The sequence below is a fragment of the Cryptotermes secundus genome, unplaced genomic scaffold (genome assembly GCF_002891405.2).
Source record: "Cryptotermes secundus unplaced genomic scaffold, Csec_1.0 scaffold501, whole genome shotgun sequence".
In the NCBI taxonomy this organism is placed as follows: domain Eukaryota; kingdom Metazoa; phylum Arthropoda; class Insecta; order Blattodea; family Kalotermitidae; genus Cryptotermes; species Cryptotermes secundus.
In genome coordinates, this window is record NW_019725007.1 from 162,354 (window position 1) to 181,336 (window position 18,983).

Genomic DNA, 18,983 nt, shown 5'->3' on the forward strand with positions numbered 1-18,983 from the left:
GTATGATTTTAACAGTAGGTAGTATGGACTTGGCAATTTGTTCTTAATTTTATGTAGTAATCCAGTATGCCAGACTTTATCAAAAGCCTGGGCAATATCTAAAAACGCTGCAGTGCAATATTGTTTCTCTTCTAAACTTGTGGCAATTTTGTTGATTATTCTGCGAGTTTGGTGGATTGTAGAATTATGTTCTCTGAATCCAAACTGATAGTCGGGTATAATATCGTGGATTTCTGTGTCGCGTCTGATTCTGTTCAGTGAAAGTTTTTCAGATATCTTTAAGAGAATAGGTAGCAGGCTAATGGGACGATAAGAGGTCACTTCGTTATTTGGTTTTCCAGGCTTTGGAATCATAACAATTTGAGCAAATTTCCATATCGGAATGTAAGATAGCCTGAACATGCTATTGAAGATTGTTGTGAGTGGTACAGTTGCTTTATTTGGCAATTGTCTCAATATCTTTCCCGTTATTATGTCGTAGCCAGGCGCTTTGCATTGGCTCACTTTTTTAATCTGTTGCTTTGCTTCTGTAGGTGAGAAGGCTTTGATTGGTAAAGACATTTGACATGGCGTATCTAGAAACTTCTCAATTTCGTTGTCATTATGATGATTATTAGGGTCGTGTGGTGTAAATACCAGAGAAAGATATTCAGCAAAATTTTCGGCTTTTTCTAAATCACTTTTGGCCCATCTTCCGTCAGCTTTTCTTATTGGAGGTATTGATTTTTGGGGCCGTTTGAATGTTCTTGTAGCTTTCTGGAAAATAAGATCTAAATAAGGTAAAGTTCTCTCCGTGTATAATTACGAACTTTTTTTTTAAATTCACATAGTGGGGGGTGGAGTCCAACTGGGTCCACTCGGCACGGCGCCCACTGTCTGGCCTATTGTAGCCTGCCCCGGGTGATTGTGATGATGGAGAATTTGGTGAAATGAAGATTGGCAGGAGAAACCGAAGTACTCGGAGAAAACCCACCCCAATGCCACTTTGTCCACCACAAATCCCACCAAATCTACCTAAACAAAGGACAACACAAACGCACAATAAACGCATACATACACCAAACATCCCTGCCTTTAGTCGGATTCGAACCCACGATCCCAGCGTCCGAAGACAGTTCATGCCTCAGACCGCGCGGCTACTGTGACCGGCATGTCAGTATAGCTACAGCTGTATAAATACGTAGACCAGGCACTGTCTCAGAAAGGTGCCCCCCACATGAGGATGGAAACAGATACATTTTCCGAAACGTTGTGTTTCCTAGTTTTTTAGATAGCCGAACGATGGACAACTTCCAGAAACCCAGTAATTCTGAATGTTACACAGCAACGTCAGAACCCTTCAGGTTCCAACGGAGCCCTTTTCTTTTCCTTTCATAACTGCGATTGTGTTCCGGAGGCCATGGTTCAATGTTGAATACATATCAGCACTTGTCTTTAATTATTTCACCTTATCAAGGGCACTGAACATGGGATGTACGTATCATTTTGCTCTGTGAAGTGTTTCCAATATTTTTCTCCAAGATAAAAATTTAGCGAGATAACCACAGAATTGCATGTAGGTCTTCATGTAAAAATGACACTTTAACTTCTCAGATCTGGACGGACACTGAAATGGGGTTACATCTTTCATAAAGCTCTCAAATAGCCTATGTAAGTTAATTTCAGCTGCCGTGGACTTGTTTCTTACATACTAACGGACAGACTGACCTCAGTAGCGACTCAGCAAAGTTGTGATTCCGCTAGAGACTGCTCAAATGAACTGTCTGAAATAAAGAAACTAACCAGGGAAGCAAAATATATAGAAAGGCAACAAATTTGTGTTTATATTTAGGCGTAATCCTAAAGAGATTTTTATATCGCCATAAATAATGTTAGAATTTCGAGGAATATTTAATGGAAGCGTTTCACACAAAGAAGCACCTACACAGACATGTTTTCCCGACTGCCAGCCACCCTTTTGCCGTGTAAAGTTAATCCGGTGGGAACTGGATAACTCTCAAAGTGAACATTGGCCGTATCATTCTGTAACTGTCCGTTTACTCGCCCTCACTTCGGGCTCCACTTTGTAATTGTTTCTTGGGGTCTGTTCAAGGTTAGTTGTCTTACCTTTCACTAATCACTTGACCTGCACCACTACTGATGTTAGTCACTGATGATGCGGGAGTCCGGCTGCGATCACGGGTCCGATTCCTAGGCAGTTTCTCAGGGGCTTTAGGATGGATGAAAGGTGAGGGTGAATCGCTAGTCTCCTGGACAGTGGGATTAGTGGGTAAAGACGGGTAGAGCTAGATTCTTTCTCAGGGCTTACGGGCCTCAGGTCGAAGGGGAAGGCCGTTGGGATCCTGGACTTAGACTCACTGAATAGGGGTTGTGAAGACACTTAGTGATCACAAAGATACACAACACTTAATGTATATGTAATGTAAGAGTAAACACTGAATTTATTAACTATCAATTACACAACACCTTCTGGGCTGCTCTTATTCCGACAGTACAGTTAACTTCTAATCAGAGGGACTGCGTTGGGCCTGCGTTTCGTCACTACTTTGAGAGCCCGCGTTTAAAGACTGCGTTTAGAGACTGCGTTTAGAGACTNGCTTCCTGTAAACAGGTGAGCGTCGCACCTGTGGACTTGATGCTACTACTAATCCCCTAATCTTATTCGAACGGTTGAAGTGTTTGAACCCGTGCAGGTGTGGGGTCTTTGCAATGATGGTACATACAAGTACCTTTCCTTTCGCTGTAGTTATTCGAAGTAATGGAAATACTTATTAATGATAATTACTAAGTGTGGCTATTTGCCGGGGACGATTACAATTCAGGCTTTAAACTAGGAATTGTTGTGCGTGGAATGTAATTCTGAGGTCGTAAGTATGATACGTGCTACTATATACAGGGACTCTGCCTGCTGCAAACTGACCTTGCAAAGACATGTGTGCACCATGAAGGTCTGACGAAGGCGCTCCCGGAAACTGCTACTTCAGTGTCCAGTAACATTCTTACTGCTCAAACAGGAAGCCATCAAATATCTATCGAGTGTGTGAACTGGTGAACTCTTGCGAATTTTTTATCGGGTGAGGTAGGTGCTGTATCTGTTTATATTTTGCGTAGCCACTCGTTGGGATCCACTTCTGTGACTGCCCTTTACTCTCTCTCACGTCTGCGTTGTCTCCTTTCCTGCTGTCACCTGTATTTGTGTTCTCTCTGGCTGCTCGCCTACAGACCCTCGGTGCCATGTGATTATGGGGCTGCACTTCGATGTTAACGGACGAACACGAGGAATCTGTCTCAGTGCAAAACTGTCCTTGCTTCAACGAGACAGGGGAACAAAAAGAAGCATTGAAACTCCTTCTTAGCTAATAAAACAATTAACTTCAATTGTTCACATATGAATTACATACGTATTTTCCTTAAGTTCGTTAATAGTCACTATTCTCCAAGGTTAAGGGTACGTTCTTTTATTGGTTAGCGGAAGGCGTGGATTTCTTACATCTAGATCAACCAAAAGTTACCTGACTGTTTCAAAAAGCGTCATTTAAAGTTAACATGTGTCTACTTCAAATGACGTAAACTCCCCTCGTAATTCATCTCTAATTGGCTGGCCAGCTATGGGGCCCATAAAACTAATTTGCAAACCCAATACAATTCGCGTGTTTAATTGAAATACTTTCAGAACCTTCTAGCAGCTTGGCTGGTGCGACTGCCATACACGTCACGTTAGCTATCATGGGATTATCATACCTAAACATTCCCTATATCGATACCCTAAGACTTAATATAGGGGGTACGCGGTAGTGGTTAAGGTACTATGCTACAAGCCGAAAGGTCGCGGGTTCAAGTCCCGATGAGGTCATTGGATTTTTTCAATTGACCTAATCCTTCCGGCCGCGCTAGGCCCTGGGGTTTACTCAGCCTCTAACAGAAATGAGTACCAGGAATTAATTAAATAATTTTCCTGGGGAGTGAAGCGCGGCTAGCGCGTAAGGCTGACAACCTTACCGCCATCTTTGAGCCGACTGTCTAGATAATGTGGGATCCCTTAACGTCTCACAACCCTATGGGCCTTCATGGCCTGTTACAGGGATAGCTTTACTTTACTTTTTAAGAGTTAATATAATTTTTCCACTAAATGTTAAGTTTTTGCTATGACTGTTCTCAGAACTTTTAGCAGATAATATTATATAATTGCTCTGTGTTTTTAGTCCGCAAGCGAACTCTACCGACCGAGCGACCGCCGCTTGTCGGCGAAGTTAGTGCCTACTTTAGCGGATAGAGGATGCCGCGTGGTCAGCGCAACGGATCCCCATGGCCGTTAATTTCGGTTTTCTAGAATATTATATAACTACTGATAATAATTATAAATAGCGCTGGGAGGTAAAGATCAGTTACAGTACTGGCCGATCACGGTGGCCGCTCGCTCGAACTCTGGGATCGTGGGTTCGAATCCCACTCAAGGCATGGTGTTGGTGTTGTCCTGTGTGTAAGTAGCGGCCGTGCGACGTGTGATCACACGCCCAAGGAGTCCTGCTGTTGTGTAAAAAGGATTACGAAACTGAAGAAGATGTCAGGTCCGAGCAAGGGCTGTAGAGACATTGCTGAATGACTGTGAGCTTTCCAACAGCTCTCCTCCAACGCGTTCATTTCTTTCATTCGTCATTTTAGAAACATGTTCATGTCGCAGAACTATGGAGGCCCACTGCATAAATACACGTACTTGCATATTTTAGTTCAAGCGTTTTGAATTGTAACCAGAATGTTTGTAACAGGAAGGGAATTCATGTACATGAAAACAAAAGAAAAAAGATGTAACTTGGAGTAAGAACCTAAATGCAAGTCGCAGTACGTGCTTAAAATTGTCGGCCCGAACGACACAAATGATCAGCTGCCTCTCCTGCTTTGTATTCTGGAGGTATCGAGTTCATGTTCCTGCCCGTGATAGAATGTCCTGACTGAGGATTTTGTGGCTCTTTAAGCACTTCCCGGAAATTGGGACTGTCCCTTAAATAGAATGTGGGCGTTTCTTTTCATATCCTTCTCAGTTTGGTGTTCAGGTAAGCAAAGTTTTCTTAATCTGATTTGTTTCATTCTGGTCGGTCACACTAACAATTACGAAGACAAAACAACTCCGTCCAGTGCGACTATTGAAGTTTTTACTACTTGAAAACTTAGCACCCTTACATGTTTCGGTCCCTATAGACCATCATCAGAGGGACATCGATACTTTTTTGGAAACTACATCACAATGGATGTTTTGAATGTTAAAATACATATACATACAATGTTTGTAATTCACAATATATACAAATCCAACTTTTCCACAACTACAGCAGCTTTCTTGGTATTTTAAAGTTTTTAAAACGCCATGAACAAACACAGGACGATACCAAGAATTTCCTTCTCAAGAGAAACAGGCGGCACAAGTTCAGCCCCCGTCAAGAAAGACGATAGGAGAAGGAACACGAACCTATTTGGTTTATAAATTTTAACTTAAATAACAAAGTTTTAAAAACTTTAATATACCAAGAAAGCTGCTGTAGTTGTGGAAAAGTTGGATTTGTATATATTGTGCATTACAAACACTGTATGTGTATGCATTTTAACACTCAGAACACTCTCTGTAATAGTGGTTTCCAAAGAGTATCGATGTCCTTCTGATGATGATCTATAGGGACCGAAACATGTAAGGGCGTTAAGAACTGAAGTAGTAAAAACTTCAAGAGTCACACTGGACGGAGTTGTTTTGTCTTTGTAAAGTTTTCTTCCTTTCTGAAATCTTCTGTAGGACGTCTCGTGGCTTACTTGAACATCCTGCCCGGAATTCAAGCAAAGAATGAGAAGAATTTGTGTTAAGTCCAAATGCAGGCAACATATTATGGCATGTAGATCCGTTGGTAGACAACAACCGCGAAACAAAACAATACAACGGCAGTTACTAAGCAACGACACGTAAACAGCAACAAAGGAACTGTGTTTTTTGTGAGGTCCGTGCCGACATGTTATAAGGAGTCAGTTGTTGGTTGGTGAGTTGCTGAGACAGAGGACTGCTGGGGTTGAGTGCTTGTAATCTGTTGCTGTGAGAAGCCGGTAGCTGAGGTATGCGGACAGTTCGGGAACCAAGAGGAAGGGGAACGTCCACCGTTGGAGCCGCTACCTAGCAACGGCAAGGAAGACGTGACTGTGGACAATAGAGTGTGTATGAGAGAGACAGTGAACTGTAAAGTGTAGTCACGCGTTGTATCAAACACCCCAATAAATCCGGTCATCAACCCAAACCCCGTCAATAGTCACACTCTGTCACGCAACAACATATTGTTGTTACACTTATTCGGTTTTGTGACACTGATCGCTATTAACAAATCTCTACCCTATGTAATCGGCACAGAGAAGTCTGAAGAACGTTGTGGTTTAGAGGTCGGTTATGTCATTTTAGCAGCCAGTTCGTCGCACATCCTACTCCAAAGAAGGGAGAAACGCCGCTGTAGATTGCCTGTGTGTTGCTCTGCAAATATTGAGTTACACGCTCTCATACACGTAGCATTTATCTGCTGAAGGTACGGTGTGACGCGTTGCGCTTGAATCCAGTTACCTGCCATCCCGGTTGCTATTTTCGTGGTTTTACTCAGTCCCTACAGCATGCTACCGAGACAGCACCTTCAAGCTGCAACCTAGTTACTTTTTAAAGATATAAGTGTTCTGTACTACCTGCATGAACGTTACATAAACATCTCACAAACAAACAAACAAACTCCGTGGTCTGTAGTCCGAAAGCGAACTATACCGACCGAGCAACCGCCGCTTGTCGGCGAAGTTAGTGCAAACTTTTGCGGATAGAGGGTGTCGCGTGGTCAGCGCAACGGATCCCCACGGCCGTTAATCTCGGTTTTCTAGACCGGAGCCGCTATTTCCTTGAAACAGCTCCCAAATTATCCTCATGAGGTTGAGTTGACCCTGTTCCAGACCCACTACTTCTCAGAAAATCTGGTAGCGCCGGGAATCGAACTCGGGACCTCTAGATCTGTAGCCAGGAACTCTGACCACTAGACAACAGAGGCGGTCTGCTTTTCTCACACAGAATGTGTAACGTAAAAACAGCGACTACTTTCCTAAGCAGCACCAACCGGAGGTCTTCGCAATAAGATGCAACACACGTATCTGTGACATGGCAGCTGAGTTTCTGTACATTTAGATGGACGGGTAAGACTCGCTTTCTTGTTGATATGCAATTTCAAGATTAGTTGTAATCTAAAAAAAATGGACAAAATATAAAAATACCTCTCTTCTGGGACGTGACGCCGTGTAATCTGGTAGAAGTTTACTGACTTCAAAGAGGAACATACTGCCTCCATAAGCAAGAAGATCCAGAAGTGGCCGCAGTACAAGGGACTTGGTCCCACTCAAATAGCATAAAATAAAAGGAAGTAAAGATCATCTTGCTACTAGCTTGACTTACGCTTTCATCGAAGGATAACTTGCGTGACAGTCTATGCAAGGTACCAGAGTGTTTGGGTTCATTGCTACGAAACACACACAATGCTCTTCACTCGCTAAAAGTACTAATAGCTTACGTCACCAGTGTACCAGCCACCTGCAAGCTCAAGTAACATGCCAATGGCGGTCCTCTTTAATACCACGTACACTTCGTCGTCGACTTACGACCGGCCGCACTTAAGACCACAAAAAAAAATTAAATAAAAGATGATCAAAATGTAAAAGTTTTAAAAATAAATTATAAAGATGATAAAAAATTAGAAAGGTTAAAAAATACTGTTAATATATGGTCGACATACGACCAGATCGAATTACGACCTGTCAGTCAGAACGGAAGTCGGTCGTAAGTCGACGACCAAGTGTATTCCAAACGTTCTGTATCTAATATTTGATGACTCAGAAGTCAGGACTCAGGATTGCTTTGTTGGCCACGCGACTGAGGTGTCGCCTCGTGTCTACGTGTGTCAGCATCACAGATCTAAAAATATTCTGACAAATAATCGCTTCCTGAGGATTCCAATATAAATGTAAATTCTGGATTTAATATTCTAGTCCAAGAACTTTACGTTTTCTTCGTACTAAAAGTAAAGTGGAATGTCTCACACGAAAACACTCCCGTTATCAACAATTATAAATCTCTTTTCCTTGGAACATCTATGCTTTAGTTTTTGCCGTAAATATTTTGAGGCAGATATGCGAAAACATTTGACTATTACGTACAGACAGGCGTGTTACAATATTTCGTTATTGCAGTGGTGCATTTTGCAGATGTGCAGGCTGCCATGTCACGAGACAGTTTACACAGGAAACTCGTGCAGTTACGCAACTGCCACTGGAATGCCTCTAAAATATTTCGCACTTTAGCCATGCTGTTTTTCTTTTCAAATTCCAATAAGGAGGCACCTTAAGAAAATATACTTCAAGGTGGATATCATCTGTCATAAAGATCCTTCGTTTAACTGCGTTAACGCTCATCTCGCTCGTAAGTTAGCAAAGCCGCCATGTTGTTGATAACAGGTTTCTGGCGGTGACAAGGTGCTGATGTCTGCAATGGTATGAAGTGAAAACAGGACTTCAAAGAAAACCAATCATTTTATGTGGTGTTCTTATCCGGAAATTAATCAAGGGACAAGAAGCCAAGCTAGACATACAGTATTTGTGTCTGGGGCAAGTTCAAAGAAATGTTCACCTTTCTCCCAGTTAATGAAAGTAAGAACGATCCATGGCAAGTCATTATACTTTCCAACAAAGCCGCAAGCATAATTACAGAGCTGGTTCCTTTCCACATGTGTCTGGGAGATGCATAGTTCGAGTTACCGAGGTAAAGACCCTTGCACTGCGGGCACTTCTGGCCTATTGTACCAGCCCCAGATGATAGGTGAGGGTGATTGTGGAGCAATTGGTGGAATAAAGATTGGCAGGGGAAACCGAAGTACTCGGAGAAAACCTGCCCAAGCGCCACTTTGTCCAACTCAAATCCCACTTGACCAGCCCCGGGATCGAACCCGGCCGCCGAGGTGGGAAGCCAGCCTTGAGCTATGGCGTGGCCCTAGGATATGATTAAAGTGGATTTTAGGAATTTAGGTTGTGAAGATGGAAGGTGGATCTGGCTCGAATCATTACTAGCATTATTGGCGTTTGACTAATTTCAACAACTGCAATATGAACCAACATTTCACTGCTTCAGAAACTTTCTAACAATTTAGGGCATCCAGGAAGTTCAGTCGCAATTATTTCACAAATTGCTTTGGTCAGATGAAAGTTCCATGAAATTTCTTCATTTCGTAACAAATTTATCCGTTCAATTCTTCACGAACTTCACGGAAAACCTAAGAAACGATTGCGGTTTTGTTTCCTAGAATAGCAATCGTTACGGCGACTAGGCTAAGGGCAGGAAAATGGAGGAACTGAGATTCGATCAATTCCCGGTAGGGGCAAGTGATTTCTCTCTTCTGAACCTTGCCCAGACCGGCTCCGAGGTCCTCGCAGTTTCCTAGACAATGGGTACAAGGGGGGGGGGTTACGTAAAGCAGTTTCAAATCGTCGTTCTGGGTGTGGGTAACCTTCAAATTGCTTGGCATGTTTTTGTTTTCTCATAATTGATGCAGTCAGATGGTTTTATCCACTGTGTATGTTCCATTTATGTATAAACCAATCGATTTTCATGAACATGGCAGGCCTATCTTTAGGATCCACTAAACAGGCCGTGGAGACCCATAGGATTGTGAGACGTCGAGGCTTCCACATTTTCTAGACACTCGGTTCACTGATGGCGGTGAGGTTGTCATCCTTACACGCCGTCCGCACCTGTAACCCCATGAAGATTCCTGGTACTCATTTATGTTAGATGTCGAGTCGACTCCAGGGCCATAGTGCGGCTGGAAGGGTTAGGACAACTGAAAATCCAATTACCTCATCTAGAATCGAACCCGCGACCTTCCGGCTTGTAGCATAGTGCCTCAACAAACTACGCTACCGCACGCCCCTCTTTAGGATCCACTTTAATAATATTCTCCAATCTACGCCTGGGTTTTCCAATTGGTCTCTTTCCACTGTGTTCTCCAACTAAATTTTGTACGCATTTCATATCTCCCCATGGGTGATTCATGTCCCGCAAGTCTCACTCTAATCGAGTCAATCAGCCTACTTGGTGAAGGGTGCAAGAAATTTGGAATTTCCCCCCTAATGCAATGCTGGCAACAGGGACGGCAACAAACATATTGGTCTCGAAACCGAGCCGAGTGGCGCATGCGCTAACGGTTCTGACGTGGCATTTGTGAGGCGCCCGGTTAGTCTCTCACAGAGGACCCCCGTGACCCCCCCTTGACCACTTCCTTCCGCTTCATTACTCACTACCATCTTTTGACGCTCTATAGAAGCTGATGGCGTCGTTGCATTAAGCTACAAACAAGGTGACGTAAATTTATGGCTGCACTTAATTATGTAACTTAGTACTATGTCATGAAGGTATATTGGGGAATGGAGGTATAGCTCCACCATTCTTAACGTCGGCACCATATCGAGACGAGTGGTCAGTTTTACGTCCATGTCGTTTTACCCTTAAGGATAGAGCCCCCGGCACCCATTGGATATGGTGGGTGGGCCCCACAGCTGGTCTAGACTCTATAGAGAAAAGAAAAATCTCTTCCCCTACCCGGAATCCAATCGCGATCTTGCAGACCGTCGCCTAGGCCTACATCGATTCACCTATCCTGGCTCTCTAGATAACACACATAAGCAAACGAAATATGCGATTAGATATTGGAGAGGCTAAAGTTCTGTTATTAATGTTCTGGGCTTCTCATTTAAACTACTTTACAGCTTAAAAAAGCCAAAGATATGAAGTAGGAACAAGAAATTATCTGTTTTCCTCCTCAAGGCTGTTGTTAAGCGCCTTCCTGATTGTTACGTCACTAGAGATTATTCAACAATGTCACCACTGGTAACATTTTATTACGCATTTGTAAAACTGCACTGCTTTGTGGCCGCTATAAGAGTCCGAGCCGCTCTGTGATGCGCTGGTGACGTTGCGCAACAGCAACCAGGAGGACTCACCGCACTTTGTACCTGACACTACCACCCGCTCATCTCTGTGCTTTGCATGCTAACCGCTTCCAAGGCGGTGCGAGGGGAAGCCCGGCATACGTTGCTTCACGGGATTTCGAAATGAAGTAATCAGCGACCCCTTGCGGGAAGTAGCATGTCGTGCTAGTATCCCAAACATTAATATTTCCTCATATTCTTTTCATAGAGGCCTTACATCTTATAACCCAGCCTTTATGGCACTGTGGAGAGCACTCCATTTTGGTAGTCGAGAGGACCGGAGTTTGTACCTCGACCCAAGTTCTGTCCACTCCGACTGAAACTTCAGACTGCATATTCAAGTGTCTCAAGCAAATCCTGGGGCTGTATCTTAAAAAGAGCTTCTGCGGATAGAGGGTGTCACGTGGTCAGCGCAACGGATCCCCACGGCCGTTAATCTCGTTTTTCTAGACCGGAGCCGCCATTTCCTTGAAATAGCTTCTCAATTATCCTCACGAGGCTGAGTGGACCCCGTTCCAGACCCACTACCACTCAGAAACTTTGGTAGTGCCGGATATAGAACCAGGAATCTCTGGATCTGTAGCCAGGAATTCTGACCACTAGATCACAGAGGCGGTTAAATACACACTTCATTTTACATCATTCATACTCATGTCATGCCATGCATTTGGCAGAATGTCGTCAAATAAACAGAGTGAAAACTGAAAAGTAAAATGTTGTCTATGTGCTTCACCTTGCCTCGAAGTCAACTTCAGAGACCAAAATATGAGACTATAATATTAAAATGGATCTTAAGATCTTAGGTATGAATATATACAGAGTGGCTCACGAAATGATCCAGTATTTGATTTAGTATTAATTACTCAACCATGCAATGAACAATGTTTTATAACATGATTAACACAGTAGATTAGGGACATCAGTTCTTACTCTTCCCGGGCGCGCTAGTGTCGCGCTGTTGTTGCTCATGCGCCAGTTTACACAAGATGACTGACAAAGGAAGACTGTCTGTAGAACACTGTAAAAACAATGTTGTTCTTTACTGAAACAAGAAGTGTTGTGGTCACACAGAGGCGGTTTCGTGACCATTTCCAAACGCGGTGGGCGCCTTCATTCAAAACAACTGGATTCATGCGATTCAGTATGCGGTCCAGAGGCGTTCTCTTACGAACACAATTAAATTTCGGGTTTCATAAAAGGTGACAATTCTTTGGACAGATGGGCGACTGCTGTTTATTCAAGAATCACTCTGCTGCACGAAGTTAGCTGGTCCCTGTTACATCTTATGTAACGTATTACAGTACCATTGTTAGTTCTATTGGAGCTTTGTTGCTTCCGCCTGAAGTGTAACTTGATTTAAGCGATCAGCAATGAGCATTTGTTACCGTATGTGATTAAACGTGATTTCAACTGCTACGAGTACATACTGGTCAAGGGCATGCTTTCATTTTGTAATCAAGAAGACACTGTCATTATAATGATCTTTACAGATTGTGCAATTACCGTATCTCTTTACTTGCACAATGAAAGAAACATCTGAATGAAATGCCTTTAAAATCCCGCTCCAATGAAAAGATTCGCATGTACAAGACATGAAAGCAGCGAGACACAATGTATTATCATATTTCTCAGAAGCAGATTATATATATAGTAGAACTTGGTTATAACGTCATCAAAGGGACCTAAAAATAGTGTCGTTATAAACGAATGTCGTTGTAACCGAAATGGGCACTTCCACAGTAGCCTTATGTTAGTCACGTAAAAATCTACCAAAAACCGAGTTAAAATGTTGCATTTTTTAGTGAAATACGTAGTTAACTACAGACTAACGTAACATTANCCCCGCGAAGAGTACGCGTGCAATAGAAGCATATCCATTGGTAGGTAACGGACCAATAAACACGCATTCTTTCCATTGAAAACGGTGTCTTCCGTGGGGTTCGTGCAAAGCGGTTATATGAAGTGTTCGGCAGGACAGGAGGAGTAGTAGAGCAGAGTTGTAGGGGTATACAACAGGAGTCGAGTCGAGTCGAGTCAAGTCGAGTCGAGTGTTTGGAATTGGCAGCTGCAGAAATGGCAAGAAAACTTCACGTGTGATTTGGAGTTACAGTGAGGCTGTGATAAATCCGTCGCCAGGATACGACTAGTGGACACCGAGAACCCTAGTGCGTGTACACTAGTGAACTGCAAAGTGTGTAGAATAGCAGCCCTGTAATTGCCTGTAGTCCAGAATGTGTAAATGTATAAGGTGCAATAAATCCAATCATCCAATCCGAAACCATTCCTAAGAGTCACTCCTACGCGTGATAATATGGAAGGATATTTTGGATATTGTAATTATGTAAAAGGATATTTAGTTTAGATCTTGAAGTAGGTGGCCACCACATTTCGGCAGGATTAAAATTTGAATGACGTCAATACGGATGTCCTAGGCTAGAGGAGCAGGATGTGTAACTGGAAGGTGCGGACAAACTTTGGGCACGAGTTCCAAGTGCCAAAACAAGAAAAAGCGTCCATATCAACACGTGTCCGGAAACATTTCATTTGAGAGTTGTAGGTGAAAGAGTGTGTTTGTAAGTGCTCAGAATGTCCTCCATGAGATTGAACGCACACCTCGACACGTCTCATCATGGACCGCCGCAACCGTTCAGAGATGTCTGGGCCGTTGCGGATAGTCTGACAGGCATCCACAGTGCAGTGGTGAAGTGCCTCTTGTCTTCAGCAGAATCTGCATACATAAGGGCCTTTAGGTGTCCCCACAGGTAAAAATGCAGAGGATTCATGTCCGGCGAGCGTGGAGGCCATGCCATGTGTCCTCCTTTACCAATCCGTCGGTCATGACATGGGATGCTGAGAACACCTCGCACAGCACGGCTAAAATGTGCCGGAGCACCATCGCGCATGCGCCACACTCGTGCAGACTGACAGTGGTACACCTTCCTGTGGCTTTGCCAGATCGTGTAAGAGGAAATCTCGGTAGTGCTTGTCTGCAAGCCGATGTGGCAAAAAAATGCGGGCCGACTAAATAATCACGAACAGAATTCCCGCGGCACAGTAGTGCTGAACTGCCGCTGACATCTGCACAGTATTCTGTCCACTACAACTCACATGTCGATATGGACATTTATTCATCTTTTGGTATTATTATTATTATTTACTGCAATTGGGTTTTGACCCGATGATTTATTTTATTGCTAGTGGGGTGGGACTAAGTCCCTTGTACTGCGGCCACTTCTGGCCTATTGTACCAGCCCCAGATGATAGGTGAGGGTGATTGTGGAGCAATTGGTGGAATGAAGATTGGCAGGGGAAACCGTGCTACTTTGTCCACCACAAATCCCACTTGACCAGCCCCGGGATCTAACCCGAACGCGGTGGGAAGCTAGCGACTAACCGCTTGAGCTATGGCGCGGCCTTGACCCGATGATAGTAGACCTTACTCCGTCATGTTCCCATTTTCTTGTTTCCACTTTTTCAAAGTCAAAGTCAAACTCAGAGTTACTTTACCACTGGCCGTTTACCGCCAATCAGTTCGTCTTGGCGTCAAGCCCCTTGAGGCCCACGACCAGAGATTTTTCCCAGCTGAACTCTTGCGGTAATAGTCCTTAAGTATCATCCTCTCTGACGAGAAGGTGGGTTCCTCTTTTATGAATACCCTTGACCTTTCGTCAAGCATACATTTCGCACATACAGCCTGTTACTGAAAAGTCTTCCTTTTGCACTAGACACAAGTCCTCTGTCAGTACAGGCTTTACAGAGCAGATCATGCCTAACTTACATATCTTATGCTACAACGGCAGCTTGATCATTTGAACGGTCGTCAGCTTGACCACCGCCAAGTTTAAGCCTCTTATATTTTCTGTGTCTGGCTTCACCTTGTCCTACACAGCGAATATGTTTATTCTCATGATTTTGTACGAAACCAAAGCATTTGGAATTACAATGTAAACAGGAATGCTAAGCGTTCGGGCCCATGTGTCAAAGAATTGCCTGTTTCTATAAACTGTGAGACTTGGGCCAAACTAAACATTCTGCAAGTGACCTACATTTTCAGAAGGTGAACCTTTGTTCTTCGGGTTCAAACCTGCGTACAAGCAGCTGGAGCGCTGCCGTCCCATCGACCGAAACAAGCTGCCAGCTGGCACACAGGGATTTGGTTGCAATACGAGAACTTCAAAATAAGTCGACTAATCGAAACCCTTTACGAGCAGCTTCTCATTACTAGCTTCCTCCTATTGTACAAAATACGAGTACATTGTGGCAATGTGTATAAATGAGGCTGGGTGCGGCACCCGTCATTACAGATCACCTTGAATTACTACGTTCAATGGAGCGATGCTACAATTTACTGATATCATTTTTATTGTCAACAGGAAATTGGCGTTGACAAATTGTTTTCCATTGAATAAAGAAATTTGAATGAGGAAAAAAATCGACCTTCATGTTGATAGAATTTCAGACAGGAATCAATCAAACTTTCTTTAAAAACCTACATCGGAAATTACATTACGGATCTCATATTATCGTGAAATTCGAGGAGTGTGCCATTAGTGACAGTCTGGCAATTGTAACATACCAAGCATGGCTCCGCAGAATTTTTCTACACCTCGGAGAACAGAAAGAAAAAGTGACTTACAGTAAGTTTGATTAATTCTGAACCACAAATATATAGATCGCCAGCTCCAGTGACACGCGCTTCTGCTGCTGAACATATTTAGCAATGAAGTGAATCTATACCATGTTAGGTGGGTCCCTGTCACCGCGGCATGGCGTCCTCAGGTTGCGGATGGAGGAGACGCCCTCCAGTTTTGGAGGGAAGCTGCGAATATATTGAATAAGCAATCGAGGACAGCCGACAAGGGGTGGACCCTCCAGCTTGGGGGTTGGATGAGGGGCTAACAACTCCTTGCCGTAAAAAATCATTATGGTACGAAAATGAACACAAAAAAAAAGATCTTAGAGAGATAGGATGGGATGGTATGGATTGGATAGATCTGGCTCAGGATAGGGACCAGTGGAAGGCTCTTGTGAACACGGTAATGAACATTTGGGTTCCATAAAATGCTGAGAAATTCTTGAGTAGCTGCAGAATTGGCGGCTCCTCCAGAAGGGCTCAGGTCCATGTGTAAGTAAGTAAGTAAGTAAGTAAGTAAGTGAATTTATATATTTAGGTTTATGTGATATATGTACGTGTACATATACATAATGTGACGCATTGCTAGGCAACGACTCAGTAAACACATCCTGAAGCAGACGCGCTCAACAATAGGACATACATTGCTTAGTAACGGACCAATAAAGACGCATTCTTGACAATAAAAGACGATGTTTTCCGTGGGGTCCGTGCCTAAGAATTATAAGAGGGCACAGTTAGAAGACGGGACGGAGCACAAAGGAGTAGTGTAATAGTGAAATGTGGTCAAAAGTCGAGTGTGTCCAGTAGAAGGAGATGACAGTGTGTCAGATTGTGATTTGTGAACTGTTGTAACCAGCTGTACAAAGGTCCAATAAATTCGATCATACAATCTAAACCCCGTTTCTAAGTCATGCAAATCCCGGATATGTGATAATATAATAGCTAAACAACCATCGGTCCGTCTGCTCATCTTATGTAGCGCAAACGATATATCGTGAAAGTGTTCCTCTCGAAAGACATCGATTTTTTCACTTCGATAATTAGGCACATGTCTAATAAACGTGTAAACTGCTGGAACACTGTTTGTCTCAAAAGGTGCGCCACAGAGAAACATGGCGAATACAAGAAACGTTTCTTCAAGCATCGCTGCAAGGAGGGATGATTTGTTTCTGTTTCAATAGAATGGACATCTGGCGCAGGAAGGAGAAACCGATATGACACACAGTTTCATGAATATTTCCATCGCAGACAACTGAATATTACAGTACAGTTTTCGATTTGAGGGCATCACAGCGGTCACTATGGAGAGAGCGGCCTTGTGAGGTTGTAAAGCTCTGTAGTTCGCAGAAGGCCTGACGGTTGCCGCCTGTTTCTGATGGTTTATTATTTGGCTTACTCTTTAACCTGAAGATGGAGGCAATATATTTATCCGAAAGGGCGGGTTTTCTTAAAATGAAGTTTATTTAACAATGTTGAATTTTTACTGCTTCATTGTTGTGTGCCGTGAAACGAGAATTCGCATCTTGTTTCAGATTAACTTAAAATACTTTTTTTTTCACATTTATGCCACTTAGAAAATTGTGATTAAGTTCGTTTGCATCTGGAATATATCACCATTCTACCCGAAACACTGCACAAGTGAGCAGTTTTTTAAGAAGTTTCTGCGAAGCATCTGGCGAAACAAACCGAACAATAAATGCAAAACATGTGAGACATACATCTATCTCTTATTACGAGTACGAGCGCTTGTTTTGACACAGTGGGTCTTTAAGTAATGCATTTATTTGGGCCCCCGAACTAGAAAACCGAGATTAACGGCCGTGGGGATCCGTTCTGCTGACCACGGGTAACTAACTTCACCGACAAGCGGCGGTCGCTCGGTCGGGTTTCTTTTTTCTTACTGCCTCTACAGCCCCCTTCGGCCCTGGCCTCTGATTTTTTTCAGTTTCATAATCATTTTACAGACGGTAGGACTCCTTGAACGAGTGATCAGCTCGTCGCAAGGCCTACCAAATAAATCTACAATTGCCAAATGTCGAAATTTCGTTCTTCACGAAAACTGCGATACCTGACAGCGAGTGACATCTGTTGGCAACGTCGTTCCATGGGAATTAAAGCCAATAATGTTGAGGTTAAGGAGAGCGGAGCATTACGTAGAGTTTGTGTGGGTACGGGAGGTAAACTGTCATGAATAGTGGGACTGACAGTAATGTAACCGGACTGACTGTCTTCATGTCACTCTTCGAGTATATACAACAGTCACTACTCCCAGCAAGTGTAATTACCCGTACGCTCAAGGTATTTTCACTCACGCGTTTCAAAATGTCTGCCGTGCGAGGACACGTTACTGTAAATCACTTTCCCCACGTCCTTTCAGAATACGTGTGTCATCACTTTGCACTGAATGTCTTCAGGTGGTTCAAATGAAACTTTTCAAGGAGAGCTCTGATATCGGGAACATGAAGGGCCGTACCACAGGAAATCAGCTGTGTTCAGTGGTTCTGACAGAATTTTCTTGCGTTACCAGTCGTTTCATTTGGTTAACAAATTTGATCACCAGACCCTGATGATGAAGACAAGGAGGATCCCTGAAGTGTTGGTATGTTTTAACCGATTGGCACGGGCAATAACCCGAGATTTTGTGAACTTTAGCCGCCGTGAAAACTTCGAATATTTTCTACGTTTTTAAGTTCTGGCCAGAAATCTCTTTAATGAACTACTGTGTAGGAAGGCAAACTGTCGTGATGCAAGAACCATTTGATAAAGATTTTGGGTTTCCCGAGGATTGCACTGATGCAATGCTCCACCATTTATTGTCCTGTTTCTTCGGGCACGAAACTGGTTCGTTCCTTTAATATCAAGGAAACATATAATGATTTTGATATTCGCGATTTTCTTCAATAACAGAAATTCCGAAATTTCCTAATGAAAAAATGGCTCTTTGTTTTTACGCCGCATTTTAAGGCCCAAGTGCCATTATCATTAAAAGCAACTTCTAATATTTTAGAATAAATTTCTTTTTCATTATTTTTATCAAATAACAAAAGACCGAGTCAATTAAATCTTGTTGGTATCACAAAAAAGGGAGAATCTCAAAGCCTGACTCAAATTGGTGCATCCTGAGCCCACGTTATCAGAGTTACTCCCACACCGCTACGGAGCGCGGGCCTCAGTTCGGTTGGCTATCAGCGCCCGTATGCCTGACAAATACCGCTACGGCCATTTAAGGCAAAGGTGGCAGGCAGGACACTCACAAGAAGCACAGGAGTAGATCAATGTTGAAAAGGTACGTTGTATATATATTTCATATAATTAA

At 43.2% G+C, this 18,983-nt stretch overlaps 1 protein-coding gene across 1 annotated transcript in view; it reads right to left on the reverse strand.

Moving 5' to 3' along the window:
* The window catches only part of LOC111863183 (arginine kinase), a 189,294-nt gene that overhangs the window by 75,795 nt on the left and 94,516 nt on the right, over positions 1-18,983 (reverse strand). The window lies entirely within an intron of this gene.